The sequence below is a fragment of the Tympanuchus pallidicinctus genome, unplaced genomic scaffold, assembly GCF_026119805.1.
Source record: "Tympanuchus pallidicinctus isolate F22 unplaced genomic scaffold, pur_lepc_1.0 scaffold4, whole genome shotgun sequence".
In the NCBI taxonomy this organism is placed as follows: Eukaryota; Metazoa; Chordata; class Aves; order Galliformes; family Phasianidae; genus Tympanuchus; species Tympanuchus pallidicinctus.
Window position 1 is genome coordinate 32,821,584 of NW_026294758.1, and position 13,982 is coordinate 32,835,565.

At 38.1% G+C, this 13,982-nt stretch overlaps 2 long non-coding RNA genes across 2 annotated transcripts; both read left to right on the forward strand.

Annotated features, from left to right (window-relative positions):
• The first annotated feature begins 95 nt into the window (after positions 1-95).
• LOC128089628 (uncharacterized) lies at positions 96-910 on the forward strand. Its single transcript, XR_008210620.1, has 2 exons — positions 96-231; positions 770-910. It is a non-coding gene; the product is annotated as an uncharacterized LOC128089628 (long non-coding RNA).
• A 5,640-nt stretch (positions 911-6,550) lies between these two features.
• LOC128089636 (uncharacterized) lies at positions 6,551-10,482 on the forward strand. Its single transcript, XR_008210629.1, has 2 exons — positions 6,551-7,952; positions 9,355-10,482. It is a non-coding gene; the product is annotated as an uncharacterized LOC128089636 (long non-coding RNA).
• The last annotated feature ends 3,500 nt before the right edge of the window (positions 10,483-13,982 follow it).

Consider the following 13,982-nt stretch of genomic DNA (forward strand, 5'->3'; position numbering starts at 1 on the left):
ACAAGGCCCTGCACGACGCTGCCACCCACGCAGCGGGGCGGGAGCAATCCCGCGAGAAGAGCAGCAGGGGCGGGCGCGGCTCTTCATATCGCGAGGCTTGCGCTACTTCTCGCGAGAGCTTTAGGAAATGCTGTCCGCGGGTTGCTAGCCTTGGGCCTTAAGTGGGAAGTTTGCGACGTAACGACGAGGGCGCCGTTCGGGGTCTTCGGATTGGCCTTTTCCGCCATTGCGGTTTGTCACTGACTTGTAGTGCAGCGGTCTGTGGCCCTTTTGGGCACTAGCCTTAGGACTGTCATGGAGCTGTGGGCCATGGGGCTGTTGTAGTGAGGCCAGTGTCTGGGAAAGGACTGCTCAGGAGCAACTCCTATCTGCACAGAGTGCAGCAGCATGGTGGTACCCACACTGACTTAGAAGTGCTTTTGTAGGATGTGTGGAGGGTTGGATTGTGGTACTTGTAGAGCTACTGCTGTGCAGATTTATGACAGATGAACGGTGTGACTTTGCACCTGAAGAGCCCCTGAAAGGAATGTTGCCAGCTTGAATAATTAGACACCTTGATACATATTAAATTTTTAACTGAATTTTCTTTTAATGCTGCTGTTGTTTGTAGCAGTATTCATACAGGAAGAAAAAAGGGAAGAGATTGTGCCAGCAAGGCAGTAGGGAATCTAGTGGGTGTCATGGCATTTGCTGCTCTGAATAAAACACTGCTAGGAGCAAAGCACAGCAATGGATTCCACCAAATGTGAGTCTGTGTGCTTTTCTGCAGGTAGCAGCCACTTGCCTACTCTCAGATGAATGAGGACTCAACAGAACTCAAAGCAAGATGAAGTTCCTTCTGTACATTGTCTTTGCTGTTAGATGGAATTTTCTTGTAACAATTTAATTGAATATGTGTGGTGGTTTATGAGCCAGTGGTATTAGACTAACAGAAGAATAGCAGGCGTGGAAGCACTGATAGAGTTGCTGCAGCAATAAACTACATAAATATTGGATACCATATATGTTGGGGTAGGTTGTTCAAAAATACAATACCAATAAATTTGGTTGTTTTTAAAATACAGATGTAGTAATGTTTAGCTACATTGATTCTAAAGGAATGTGACAGTAGCCAGACTGTCATAAAAACAAAGCTGAAAACAGCATGATGTTTTGAAAATTTGGCAAAATAATGAGAATGTAACCCTCAGAAACTTAATGAATTTCAGCCCTCAAAGCATGTTAGAAAATTCTGCAGGAACATGTAAGTTGTCATTCTAAGGCAAACTTTTAGACTAGGTCATGTTTGAAGATAAATGTTTGTTCACACCATAGCGTGTTTATTTAATGAATATTATGTTGCATTTGACTAGTACAGAGATAGTTCTGCTTAACAAAGATTCTTTCCTGTGGAGTGCAGCTGTTGTTTTACTGTCGCTAACATAATATTACAACGTCATAATAGAAGGGAATGAACACATTAGTCTCTTGCTTAAATTTTTCTAATATTAAGGGCTAATATTCTGCCTGTGCTTCATTATACATTTAAGTCTGTGGTAAGATGTCAGTGGCTTAGCTGGAGAAAGAACTGAAAATCCGATGGATGGTACTAGTATGTGTCTCCTTTTCTGTCAGGTATACTCTTGTAAGGCTTTCTCTCAAGCAGGGGCAACAGAGGGAGGAATGCATACTTAACAGGAACACTTGGTTACCTCTTCTGCCAGTAGATAAAATTCTTCTCATGAATTACAAGCAGATTCTGTATCTTTACACACCTTTGAAGGAAAAAAAAAAGGCTAGAAAATGGAAGTTGGCCCAGTGAGATCAAAACTCCTTTCATAAGGACATTCTTAAAAGACCAGGCTCATAATGAAACTGTTTTCAGAAGCTAGTGAATTACTTACTTCTGCAATTTATCTTTCAAAGTTTTTAGAATACAGAAGTTCTTTCTAGCTCAAGTCATTTTAATAGGAGCTATTTGCTAAGGCATAAAAAACACCTCACACTGTGTGTTTCTGCAGGAAAAGATTTGTGAAAAGGCTATTTTGAAAAACTATTGCTGTTGCTGAAAAGTTTGAAATATCTAAACTGCATGTGAAAATTTGAACTTTGCTCATATTGACCTTAGATTTAGATTTCATAAGAGAAGTGTTAGGTAAGAGCCAAAATGAGTAGGAGAATGGGGATAAACATTAAAAGATGTGCTATATCGCTGAAATGTTCATGTGTAACATTGTGAAAGAGTTTGTTCATTTTGGTGACAAAAATTAAGCATAGCAGCATTAGAAATGCTACTAAGAGGAATGTGGTAATATGACATGCACTGAACAAACACTTTGGAAGGCCTTTTTTTTCTGTTCCAGATGTTTGCCACACTGTTTAAAACATTTTCCATAAGTAGTATTCAAGAAGCTTTCACAATTCTTAGTGGAAATCAGCCTAGCAAAGTACTCAGAAGTGTCTGGAAACTAACACGCACTATAAGGTATCAAGAAGACGAATTAGAGTCCTTGTGTATAGCTGTATGGCTCACAGTCTGTTTGGGATCATAGAAATGTAGCAGTATGGCTCATGGCTGAGCTGCAGGTGATGACAGATCTGGGCAGTTTACGACATACTAGCCAGGACAGTGAGGAGTGGGACTGGCAGATAATACTTCAGAGAGCTCTGCCTGAGAACAGATCTCAGAGCAAATGAGACAAGCAAACTAAAGAGGACAATGTTGCAATGGACGTCTGCTACAGTCTTCCAGGTCAGGAAGATGAGGCCCTTTTTGGATACCTTGAGAAAGTCTTCTGCTAGTGGGCAGTTGACCCTTTGGGGTCTTCATCCTCCGCAGAAATATTTAAGAGCTATACAGTTGAGTGAAAGCAATAGGACATGCTGATAACTTCTTGGCACAGGTGATCAAAGAAGCAACAGATGGAGAATGTCCTGTTGAGTCTGATAGTTGCAAAGATCTGGTCAGAAATGTGAAACTTTCAGGTAGGATTACTTGTAGTAATCATGAGATGGTGGAGTCTGGGATCACAGAGGAGAGTAAAAAGTCAAACAGTAGGATTGTAACCCTGTACTTCAGGAAATCGGGCAATATTCGGACAGTTTGACCAACCTGTTAGCCTTCTGAAACAATTGGCTTGGTGGACTAGGGAAGGGCAGCATCATATATTGTTTATTTTGATGTCAACAAGGCTTTCAGCACATTCTTCTATAATATCCTTTATAGGAAAACTGATAAAGTATGGACTAGATAAATGAACAGTGAGATGGACTGAAAAATGGCTGAACTTAATGGTTCGAGGGGTTATCAGCAGCGCAACTCAGCTTCAGTCCCATTACTGGTAGCTGGGTTCAATTCTGGCATCAGTGCTGAACAAAATGTTTTCATTTATGATTCAGATGGTGGGACAAGGTGCATAGATGATAAACAATTGAGAGTAGTGGTTGAAGAACTGGACTATTCCAACTTGACAGAGAAAAATGTCCTTTGCTTCACAATCATACCTTATTCATGAGAATGCTTTTTGGCATTTGTGAACAGCTGTTGTCAAGGATGAAATTCAGAAATAGTAAAAATTCACGAAAAATCTCTGATCAAAACCTTACAACCACTTCCTTTAAACCAAACTGATGCATTAGTTTCACAAAAACAAGGCCAAGTATCCTACTAGAACATCAGGAGCAGATGCTGATGGGATGGCAGTGGGGGTTGAACCTTCCCACCAATATTCTCTTGCATTTTGTTGTCATGGGACAAATGCAGAGGGGCTGTCTGACATAATGGCAGCTGACATGGAAGTGCAAATAATGCAAAGGTGTATCACTGAATTCTTCCATGCAGAAAAAATGGCACCCAGTGACGTTCTTTGTTGCTTGCTGAATGTTTATCAAGTCCCTAACAATGGATGTCAGCACAATGAGGCTGTGGGTGGTGCATTTCAGCAGTGACAACAGAGGGTCACTTCCACTTGTGCATCTCGTGTCGTTTCATGGAAATGAACAGGAGATGTTACTTTAAGAGCAGCTTATGTGTATGTGGCTCAAAACAAATCCTGTTTCCTCAGTGCAAACCTGGGAAGCCAAAAGTTTGGACACCCATGGCCTAAACTGCTTCTTCTGTCCATTGCTTAAAAATGAAGAGCTTTAGATACTGGGCAGATTGCTTAGCCCGAGTCCAGTTTGTCCAGTGACAAAAAGACATTGTATTACTACTTACATAAATGTGTGCATATTTTAGTCTTATCTTCCTGTTAATAACTCACAAGACCTTTACATCATTCTTTGCTTTCTTACCTTCTGTCATAACAGCCTGAAAATGCTAACTAAGCAAGACTGAAAATGCTGCATAACACTTGTATGTGTACATAAAAATAGATAACATCTTAAGAGTTTAACCCAGTAAATCAGTTATACCTTGTATTACTAACTTCTGCTCTCTCAAAAATAGGACAGTTCTAAATCTTCCTTGATCTTAAAAGCTAGAGCCTTATAATTCTAATAACACGCTGCAGAATTGCCCGTTGAAATTTGTCTGCCAAGTGATGCGGTGTTCAGCTTGAATAAACCTGAGACTGATTCCACAAGTGTTACAATGTACTGATTCATTTCCTTCAAGTGTCTGGTTAAAGGGCAACTTGAGGAAAGTTGTGTCCTTAAAGGAATATTGTATATAAATGGATCATGTCAGCAACACTCAGATTTCATGATTGCCTAGACTGGGAACTGGATAATGAGACTTGTCAGCTCTATTGAATGTGTAGCAGATAGTTGCGTAGAGTAGTTCTGAATGTTTCAGAAAAATATGTGAGCATTCAAAAGGCTTGTAGAACAGTTTCAGGTTTACTCTGGGCCTGGTTAAGCCAAATCAGTGTAATTGTTCTTCAGAGGATCATTTATTATGTGTTACCCATTTCATTTTACAAATAAAAACTATTTCAGAAATGGAACAGAGCTCTCCATTAGGAGCAGTAGACATAGAAAATGTTTATGGAGAGCTTGGTTCTTGTAATCCTTTCCTTCAGGAAAAAAATAAAACATTTTGCTTCCTGAAACTTGATTTCACTCCTTTCCATCCTTTTTTCTCTTTCTTTGCCTTTGCCTTCCCTTTTTCTTGGTGCAGGAATGTGAGGGTGGAGTAAACTATACTCAAATGACAAGAAACTTATTATTTAATTCTCCTAAACAGATTAGACGCAAATACAGTATAGTGTAGGAGAATGGACATGCAGCTTTTGTGACTAAAATCACTAAACCTGAATGTACAACCTGTTTAAACAGGCATCTAACTTAATCATCAAGTCAAGCCTACCCAACGTGTTGCTAATCAAATGAAACTGTACAGTTGCCTTTCAGATGTGATACCATCTATGAATTTTTAGGCTCCTGTGATGATCAAAAATTCAGAAAAAACTACATGTAACTATCAGCATAAAGATAAAACTTATTTTCTTTTTGACTTATTTTAAGGAATTTACCTCAATTGTGTGAACCACATACATTTTTTAAGGAAAAGTGCAGAGACACGTAGTCATACAAAACCAAAAGAGAAGAAAGTATTCATGCTGGAAAACAACTCTGAAGGTCCACTAGAATACATGACTGTTGTTTAAACAAAAAATCCTGTTCCAGTACTATGAGTATAATGCAGTGCTTTATACAAGTTATTTCCTGTGTTTCTTTTCTGCATTATTCGTATGGAACATCTATCAACATGAAGTGGCTTGATGAAGTGGCACTTTTTAGAGGAACATTACAGATGTGTACAAATATGCTAAAAGATGCAAACTGGAGCTGGACAAGCTGAAGTGGAGGCTTGTCAAACAATTCAACAGTCATGTCCCTAAATAATGTAAGAATGCTATGTGTCCATGCAGAAGGCGGGGATATTTTTGTTCATGGGGTATTTTTCCCTGATATTAAAATGAGTCAACCTCTTTCACTATGAGGATCTGACTGCCGCTGCTGTCAGAAACCACAAATGTCTGGGACAAGTACAACATATTATTCCTGCTGAATCAGCTCTCAATATAATAAATCTATTAAACCAGTACCCAGAACACAGAGACATTTCACAATACAGTGGAAACTGAAAAGTGTGCCTTTGATTTCAGCAAATTCTCAGCCATTTTCCAATAACTGCTGTTACAAATAGAATACAAATTTTTTGTGACATCATCAGCAAATTACAATACTATTAAAACCACTGGTTGTATTTTTGTGTCATTGAATATCTATAAAATTGAATAGGAAGGGGAGGGGAAGGGGAAGGGGAAGGGGAAGGGGAATGGAAGGGAAGGGAAGGGAAGGGAAGGGAAGGGAAGGGAAGGGAAGGGAAGGGAAGGGAAGGGAAGGGAAGGGAAGGGAAGGGAAGGGAAGGGAAGGGAAGGGAAGGGAAGGGAAGGGAAGGGAAGGGAAGGGAAGGGAAGGGAAGGGAAGGGAAGGGAAGGGAAGGGAAGGGAAGGGAAGGGAAGGGAAGGGAAGGGAAGGGAAGGGAAAGGAAGGGGAGGGGAGGGGAGGGAAGGGAAAGGAAGGGGAGGGGAGGGGAGGGGAGGGGAGGGGAGGGGAGGGGAGGGAAAAGGCTGTTACTGACTCAGATGAGGCAGTCGGCTGTTTTGACAATATCATTATCCAGACTTACGTATATATCTTTCAACTTCACTCAAGGTCTAATGCTCCTCTGTCACTCCAAAGGCTTAAGGGTTAATAATTTTGCAAGTACTCAATTCTCAAAGACAAGGGAGCAATTTCAAATTGACTTTCAAATACATTCATGGAAACTGTGTGTCCTGTCTCAGAAAGAATAATCCACTACATTCGCATATAAACAGAATCCTTAAATATGCAACAGATGTTCCATTTTTTTGTAAAGCCCTTGAATTCATTGACAGGCCTTCGGCTAAACTGAAGAATTAATTTGTTCAGGGCAGATTTCATAAATCCTCTAATAATTCTTGCCCTTACACATCTTGACTTGATTTCTGAGATCTACAGCATGTGTTTTAAATGTTTTAACCTTTACTACTTTAATCAGGTAACATTTATTTCAGGACTGGATGATGATCGGTCACTGAAAGATATAGTTGACTGGGAAATAAAATCCAATTTGTCAGTTAAACAAAAGTGCTCTACATCTGAAATAAGAAGAAATCAGTCTGTGTTACTGGATCCCTGAAATACTTAGTGGTTTTGACATCAGTCTCCTTCTCAAGGATACATAGTGCTGAATTGCTAAGTATTGCTGAATGTAGTACTGGTATGCAGAAAACCGCTGTCACTATGCTTATGTAAAGCTGATTTTCTGGGGGTAGTTTCAATGTAAGTATTTAATTTTATGCTGAAAGTTATTTGTATCTTTTAAAGTTATACTTATTTTTAATATTCAGAGGTTACCAATTTAAACAGTAATGAAATTAGCCAGAAAAACAAGTTTTGTTTAAGATACTTGCTTCATAGACGTCTTTTTCTATAGTAACGCCTCTAATGTAATTATATCAAAGAATTCAAGGTGGTTTTATTAATAGATGTGCAATAAGATATAAAGTTTTTATATATAAAGTTTTTTTCATTCACTGCTAGACAACTGATATGCTGCCTGTCCTCTCGATAAATCATTATATGTTTTCTATAATAGACATCCAGAGGTACGAATCTACAATCTGTAAAATACAATGGACATACATTACATGTATATTATTTTTATTTCTGATGAAAGCCTTTAGCAGATCAAAAGGTCATTTCTTTTGCCTCTTCCATAACGTTTGTCACTATTTGGAATAGATGTCCCATGGACTTTTCTGAATCATCATAAAAAGCAGCCAAAAGTACAAAACCAAGTGTCTAGAAACAGGAGACCTAGCAAAGTTTGTTCATTTTTCCCTTGATATTGTCCACCAGGTTCTTTCTTGATAGTTTCTCCTTTGCAATAAGAGGTCCTTTAAAAGCTGCGATCTGGAGAAGTCAATCAAAATCTCTTGGTGTGTACTTTGTTTCATATATCATATTTGGCATAGTTTCTATTCTAGAAATGCTGAGAAAGTATTATACTTGAGAAATTAACTGCTTTTGTCTTACACACTACAGGGAATGTCCTGCAGGGTACATCTAGATTAGTTTTCTAAGGGATTGGGACTGATGCTAATGTGCTGTCCATATTACAGTAAGAAGGCAAACAGATCTTGTGCCTTTGGATTACTCTCCAGAAACAAATCTAGACACTGGGGGAAAATGCCTAAAGGAGTTTCGAAATTGTTGTCAGAAACTGTAGTCTAAATGAACTTCAGTATGTTGTAGAAACAACTCTGCAGTTAAGCATTTGCTGTATTACCAAGTTTGAAACATATTAATGCAAAGTATGTGATAGGATAGACCTGCTAATGAAAACTGAATACAACCAAAGCTGCAAGAATTTCTTAATTATATGTATATATATATTCAAATACTTTACTTAATATTAACCACATCTGTCACAGCATCTCTGATACTTAATTAGTAACATGTTGCTGCAGATACTGAGGAAAGCAAAGCATTTGCAGCTAGGCAGCCAAGTGTGGGGAAGTTGAGTGAAAGAATTGTCTCAGAGAATAAAGAATACTTAGAGCAACAAAGGAATAAAAAAAATCCTTTGATTCTTAGTTTCTCATTTCAAAACTCCAGATTCACATTGCTAAACTCAAATTCTAATATCAATTTTTACTGCTGTGTATTATTTACTGCTAAAAATTTGAATGTAAGACAGACTTCAACAAACCCCAAAATCAAGGCAAGTTTAGCTGCAGAAATATAAATCTGCAAAGAAATAATGTAATTGATGCCCAAACTGGTTAAAATAATTTCATACAAACACCAGTCATTTTCTTGTATCAGCTGCAGTGGATGTAGTCCTTTGCAAATGACCATAGAGAAATTTGTACTGATTGACTCAGCGCTCATAGTTTTGGAATAACTGCGCCTCTAAGCAGAGAAAATAAAGTACTGATTCAGTGTGCATACCACTTTCAATGGAAATACACTACTGTCATTTAACACATGCAGTTCATCTGATAAATGCTAGTCCACATGTATGAAAAGCTGAAAATTTTTTCAATATTGTGATATAAATAGTATAATATCTAACAATACATTTAGACTAAAAATTGCTGCAATAATTTGTCTAAGTGAATAGGTCTAAGGAATAAGTTATACAAAACAAGTCCTCTGCTGTCAGTGCAGATTGTGTATAAATCAGAAGAGTCCCTTGGTATAGCTATAAAAATAACTGTGCCTGGAATCAAGCCCTTCAGCTTGCCTTCAGTTTTAAATGAGTCAGTTTGGATATCAAAAAGCCACATCAACTGAGTGAGAGTGGACTTTTGTTTTTCTTTTCTTCTTTTTTTTCAGGTAGCTTTGCAGTCTGCGTTTTGCTCTGTCTTGTTGAAGAGAAAACAGAAACTCATACAAGCAAGCCAGTTTAAGAGTAGGTTAAACTTAATATCCAATGATAGGCTGAAACTCTTATCTGCAAATGATGACAGTTTATGATGCCTACTTTCATAAGCACCATAACTGTAGTCTCTTAGGATGAGCAGTAGCACATGAATTGAGACCAGGAGAAAAGACTTGTACTTAGTTCCTATAGAATCAAAATCCTGCATTAAAAAGAAAAGGCCTTATTGTAACTTTTAATGCATATATATGTAAAATAAATATAAAGCAGTTCAGACATCTGGGTTGATGACATATAGTATGATTTCAATTTTATTTCCTTCTCATCTTCCCTTTCTTTTCACTTCAGAAAAGATTCCAGAGGGCAGCTAGAATTAGTTGCCTAATGGGTAAGCTCCAGGCTTTCAAAAAGACCTGCAAGAAATACCAGAGCTGACACAGAAATCCATATGCATATTTGCTGATTCACAAAATTATTTATGTCCAAGCTTCCTACAGATGGAGCTAGAATGCAGATTGTAAAGGCCTGTTATTTTTCATAACAGATAAAGGGGTGTCATCTTTACAGATGGACTCCTTGTTTAGATGCCTTATGTTCTGTCTCTAATTTATTTGTTTAACAAGCAAGTAATTTTCAGAAAAGGTTAGTTTTAAAGGTACAGCTTTTGCTAAGTCAAGTTTCATGTCAATTAAGTGTTTTTTCAAATTGCTGGTAGTCATTTTCTTCCCATTTAATGCTAATATATTTAGCCTATTAATTCTTTCAATCCTTTCTTTAATACGGTGACTAATGCAGAAAGAGAAAAAAAAACAAAGAACATATTTGAAGTAAAGAGAAATAGGCTCATTCTCATTGATACATCATTTTGCTATCGTGTGCCTTCTGATACTTTGCCTTTTCTGTTCTATGTCTATATTATTAGCTTTTTCGATCAAAGCCATATTTTTCCATATAGAATTATATGAACAATATTGTAAAACCTTTGGTTTCATAAAAGGACAAATGTCTGTAATTTGATTTTTCTCAGACTTCTCCAGAAAACAAAAGAGTTGTATTAAATAGCGTCTTTCAAATTCTTCAGATACTTTAAGTGTTCATTCTGTCTTTATTTTTTTCTTTTTTTTTTTTTTCCCCTTGGATGTGTTTGTGTGTGTGTGTGTCACTTACTAGCAGAGAACAAAAAAAAAATGGCTTAGCTGGCACTATGGACAGAGGTCCCCTATAATAATAGTTTAGTTCAAACTTTTAACATGACACTAATGGCCACTTTTTTTTTCTCCAGGTAGCAGTATTCTGCCCTCCAAAATATGCTTTCGGTTCACTGTAGTATCCCCCACTGCTACGTTTCATAATCACATTGTCCACAGAATCACAGAATCACAGGTTGAGGTTGGCAGGGGTCACACATTAAACTTGTGTTCTTGTTTGTGTGCTGGGAGGGGGGCATGAGGGAGTTGTCCTAAAAAGATTTGTATCATCCGTTTCATGTTCAACAGTTTGTAACACTGTCTGTAACTGCAAGCTTCTTACTGATATGAAGGGATTTCAAAATTCTCTCCTTTACTCTTGAACTTGGTCACAAATAGCTTTACACCAGCTACACCTGCAGGACTTGCTCAGGGAGGTTCTCAGAACCAGATACGTATACAGCTCAGCTCTAAGCTTTGCATCCTAATCCAATGTCATGTAACAAGTCTTTTTATGTATGAATTTAGGATCCCTTTTCTTTACTGTTGAATTCTACGATACTGCATATTGTTCACCATATACAAGATAAAAGAGAAAAAATCTTCTGGCCGGGGCCCTGTAAGTCCACTTTGGGTGGGCTAAAAAGATTTGTCTAAAGTCTAAGTGCTGAGAAGAGATTCTGGAAAGACAAAATGATTCTTGCTGGGCAAAACATAGGCCTAGAGACTGAAGAACAGCAGAGGATAATTTATAACTCAATTTATGACACACAGTGGAAGGCTGCAGTCCTTGCACAGTGTTTATAAAATTGAGATCACTCTAAAGTAATGCCTCCTATTAATTTCTATGGAAACTATGACGGATATAAAGAGAACAGTAACACTATTTGACAGAGCTAATTCTCAGTTACAGAACACTATTTTTCAACATTGCCACCAATATTATGCATTTTTGCCAGCAGTGAACAAGAGCTGCGTGCTGTGCTCATAAAAATCTTCACAGCTATCTGTAACATGGAAATTTAACTATTTTTTCCATAAAGAGTGTCAATACTTTACTGTATAATACTGGACTGTGATAATAATTACACAGTTGCATTAAATACTTTTTGAACAATTTTAAGCTAGCTCTGGGCTCAAATTAGTTGTTCTTATGTCAGCTAAATACCAGATCATTTACAAATAATGTTTAGTTGCTGTTCATGCTCTGGTCAACAGAAAAGCAGCAGATGCAGGAATTTATCTCTTCAGCATATGTTTCAGGCTGCACTCTCCCTGTGCCCTGGTTGCAGCTCAGACAGCGTTAATAGTGCTCTGACATTTGGATGCTGCTGAGGGTTGTGTGTGCTCATAGGGCAGGGCTGGGCCACTTGGAGGAGCAGAGCTGCAGAGGAAGTGGGGAGCAGATAGTACAAAGCTGCATTGTCAGCTGCTCTGGGCCATATGCAGCCTGCATACCCTGAGTTGGACATGCCTGCTGTAAGCCCTAACCCTAACTGTAACTCCTAACAACAACCCTAACAGCAACACTAACCCTAACAGCGATGCTAACCCTAAACCCTAACATTAACCATGGCCCCTAACCATAACACTAACCCTAAATTCTAGCCCTAAAGCTAACCCTTAGAACACTAAGCCTAACCCTAATACTCTAAATCTGACACCTAACCCTAACTATAATGCCTAATCCTAAATGCTAAACATTTAATCTAACCACAATTTTAATCCCTAGAACACTCCATAACAAAACCTTAATAATCCTAATCCTTACCCTAGCAAAAAAGTAATAACCATAATCCTAACCCTAACCCCAACTTCAAAGCTAAACATAACCTTAACAAAAATTCTGTTATCTCTAATTGTAGCACCAGTACTAACCCTAATACTCTGCTCAGACCCTTAAATTAATTCCTGATCCTAAAAACTAACCGTAAACCTAAACCTTAACCATAATCCTAACCCTAGCACTAATAGAATCCTAATATCCCTAATCCTAAACCTATCTAAAATCTATAATCTATGACCCTAACAAAAAGACTAATAACTAATTCTAATCACAATTCTAACACTATAACTAGACCTAACTATAATCACTAACACTAGCCACAGCACTAATACCTAATCCTAAATCCAATCCTAGTCCTAACCAAAACCTTAATATAAACCAAAATATATTTCATCCATATTTCTACTACAGCAAGAGTAACTTTAAAATACTGAGAAACAGCCAAAAAAAAAAATAAAAAAAAAAAATCAGGATACTTACTGTCATCTGCAAGGTTGTCACTATGTATTCAGGCAATGCTTTGCAACAAGTCTCCTAGAGGCTGCTTTGTAGCTCCAGCTAGGAAAAGGCACCAGGTAAGTATATTTTGCTGATGGCATAAAAAGATGTGCAACTCCTCTTTGATTCTTATTCTTTTATTTGATATTTTAGAAATTTTGAAGGCAATTCAATAGAATCAGTGATGTTCTCTAAGCCTTTTAAATCACATCCCTTTCTACAAGATCCAGTGCTTTATCTATAAGGGAAATTTTTCATGTGGAGATGGTGTCTGGATACAGCACTTCAGTGGATGCTAAGTTTGAGGACAACATTTCAAGGAGATGTCGACTCCCTTTAGGGTAGAGAGGCACTACAGAGAGATCTTGACAAATGGCAAGGCTGAGCAATTACCAACAGCATGAAGAAGAACAAGAGCAAGTACTTAATTCTCTACCTGAGTGGGGCAGCCCTAGCTATAAGTAGAGATTGCAGGATGAGTCATCGCAAAACACCCTGCAGGAAGGGATCTGAGAGGTTCTGGCCAACAGCAAATTATATCACAGTCAGCACCCTGGAGCCAAAAGGGCCAACCATACCCTGGTTGGAATAGGAGGGATTGTCCCCCTCTCTTGTTTTATTTCAGCAGAAAGTAAAACACAGTAACCATGCTGAGATGCCTAAGGGGTGACATGACCTTATAAAACCCTGGACATTCTGACACTACTGATTTATAAGCTCTCGAGTCAATTAAAAAACACAACCACCAGATTAGATCTGAAAAAAGTAAGAATAAAAGAAATCCATACAACTACGAGATGAATTTTCTCACTCATTACTCAATCCATTTGAATTTTGGAAAAAGTGAAAAGAGAGAGCACCAATGATTCCAAGTTCAAAATGCATGCAGAATACAGCTTTATAACCATGAATTCAAGCAGGGGATGGGAAATGTTGACAGAAAGGCAGAGAAGGAAACAATCTGGAGAACAGCTGTGGAGAACTATCAGGCACTGAGGGGCTAGGGACTGGAAACAGTGATAGTAAGTTTGATGTTGTTTGATATTGCTACCATCAGTAGCATTTGTATCATTACACCTTGCATTACACATTGCTGCCCAATGCTCTGCAC